This window comes from Austrofundulus limnaeus, unplaced genomic scaffold, assembly GCF_001266775.1.
Source record: "Austrofundulus limnaeus strain Quisiro unplaced genomic scaffold, Austrofundulus_limnaeus-1.0 Scaffold392, whole genome shotgun sequence".
Lineage (NCBI taxonomy): Eukaryota > Metazoa > Chordata > Actinopteri > Cyprinodontiformes > Rivulidae > Austrofundulus > Austrofundulus limnaeus.
In genome coordinates, this window is record NW_013952794.1 from 25,218 (window position 1) to 27,480 (window position 2,263).

Below are 2,263 nucleotides of genomic sequence, written 5' to 3' on the forward strand. Positions count from 1 at the left end.
AAGAGAAATCCCCATGCCCTTATTTACTTATAATTCATTGAAATTAGTTATGAACATTTGTTTAACTGCAAAAGTACAGTTTTTTAATTAAATGTTGCAAGTTTCTCAGTGAATCTGCACTCGACAGTGCAGCCTAGGTGGAGTAGTCGAACACAGATCCACTGATCCTTCAACACAGAGCATCTTCAGAAGACAAGCTGAGAAAATAAATGTTAAAAATCTGTATTTATTCATACAGATACATGTTTTATTGCACCCCTAAAGTCTATATAAATATTCATGAAATAATGTTTAATGTTAAAAATAACCATGGATCCCTTTAAGAGTTTAAATATGATTAAAGACAGACTCAGGTTTTTATTTGATTATTTTATCCTGTTTGTTTCAGGTGTGATCAGTTTGTTAAAGTCTGAAACTCTAAAAACACAAGAATAAATACAAGAATTAAATGTTTTCTTTGTACTTTTGTTACAAACAAGCTCATTTCAACAGGTTGAACAGGATTAAAGGATGAAAAGTCCAACATGCTGTTTCCAGCTGATCATCATGAACTTAGCTCTGATTGGATCGTTCCTGATTTAAGGAGGTCTCCTCCTGTGGAAGCCCCTCCCCTCAGGCTCCGCCTCCTCAGCTGAGTGACAAGCTGTAGCTCCAGACACAGCTGAGCTGCAGCTGATGATCAGTCCTTCATGTTGTCTCAGGTCAGCTGGGTGGAGTTAGTTCATGTTCAGTGGGAAGTGCAGCCGTCCTGACCTGCTCACCTGTTCACTTTAGATCTGTTCAGTTTGTAGAAGTGAGAGGTTTTACTGTCAGCTTCATTCATTCATTCATTCATTCATTCATTCATTCATTCATTCTGTGTGAAGATTTGTATTTAAAGCCAAACAGATTGTTTGTGTTTGTGAGAAATTGTTCATTTTTATTTGACACGTCCAACAGAACGAAGTCAGAGTTTGAAACTTTGATGAAAGTTTAGACGTTTCTGAGTTCATTTAGAGGGAAACTGGTTTTATTTGTAACCTGGGTGGTCCTGAAAGGTCTGTCTCTGACTTGTCCCCAGTGGTCTCAGTGCTGTCCATCCATCCATCCATCCATCCATCCATCCATCCATCCATCCATCCATCCATCCATCCATCCATCCGTCCATCCGTCCTGCAGACAGACGTTTGGCTTCATGAATGAAAGGTAAATAATCTGTGGAATAAAATGAGAAGAGAAGGAGGAATCAGTTTCCTCTTTGTGATGATCCTCCTCTTCCTCCTCTCTGTGATGAGCAGCGCTGCCTCTTCATCAGCTGCACCGTGATGCTCTTTAGTCCGGGGACACGAGCAGAAAATGGAACAATAGATTGGTCATAAACTGATCTGCACCAGGAGMTGTGTGTGAAACACTGAAGTCATGGAGGCTCTGTTTGCTCCAATCAGAGCCGTCCACACTGCTCCGCTGCTGCAGACTGCTGGGAGGAGCAGGCATGGATTTCCTGTCTGCCTCTGACACCGTCTGTATAGAAACTGTCAGAATTCAATACTTGGTCTCAAATCTGTGTGTGCATGCAGAATCCTGCCTGACAACAATGAAGTTGTGAGCTGAGACATGCAGAACCTTCATGTATTCATCTGGACTTCAGACACTCTGCAGCAGCAGACATGAGGAGTAAGGAGCTGTGAACTCTCAGAACTTAAAGTTAGGAGGRAATTATCACAACAACCCCTCTGTGTAACAATGAGACACAATAAGATGAACCTGACTCAGTGAATTTGATTTGATCTAATAATAAACAAGATCATTTATTTACAGAATCAAAATAAATCACTAATAAACAGCTTATTGTGGACAATCAAACTTCCTATAAAGAGTTAAAATCAACAACAATCAACACGTCTGAGTTAATTATCATCAATATGACAACTTGAACAGAAACAGAAGTTCAGGCTTTATGTCTGATAAACCAGATGTTTGCAGATACTTTAAACTTAGGTTGACAAAAGTCAAGAAATATGTGGAAAAGGAGGAAGTTAGTCCTGACTTTTTAACTTAACAAATATGAGTTAACCAGAATGAGCACAAGCATCTGTCAGTCTTCCACCAGACACAGTTATCACAACAGCTTCTACACACAGGTGACATCACCGTCACTCTTCAGGTGTTCAGTTATCACAACAGCTTCTACACACAGGTGACATCACCGTCACTCTTCAGGTGTTCAGTTATCACAACAGCTTCTACACACAGATGACATCACCGTCACGCTTCAGGTGTTCAG

General features: G+C 40.2%; 1 long non-coding RNA gene across 1 annotated transcript; it reads left to right on the forward strand.

Moving 5' to 3' along the window:
• The first annotated feature begins 156 nt into the window (after positions 1-156).
• Positions 157-1,435, forward strand: LOC106528627 (uncharacterized). Its single transcript, XR_001311522.1, has 2 exons — positions 157-1,185; positions 1,278-1,435. It is a non-coding gene; the product is annotated as an uncharacterized LOC106528627 (long non-coding RNA).
• Positions 1,436-2,263: the final 828 nt, after the last annotated feature.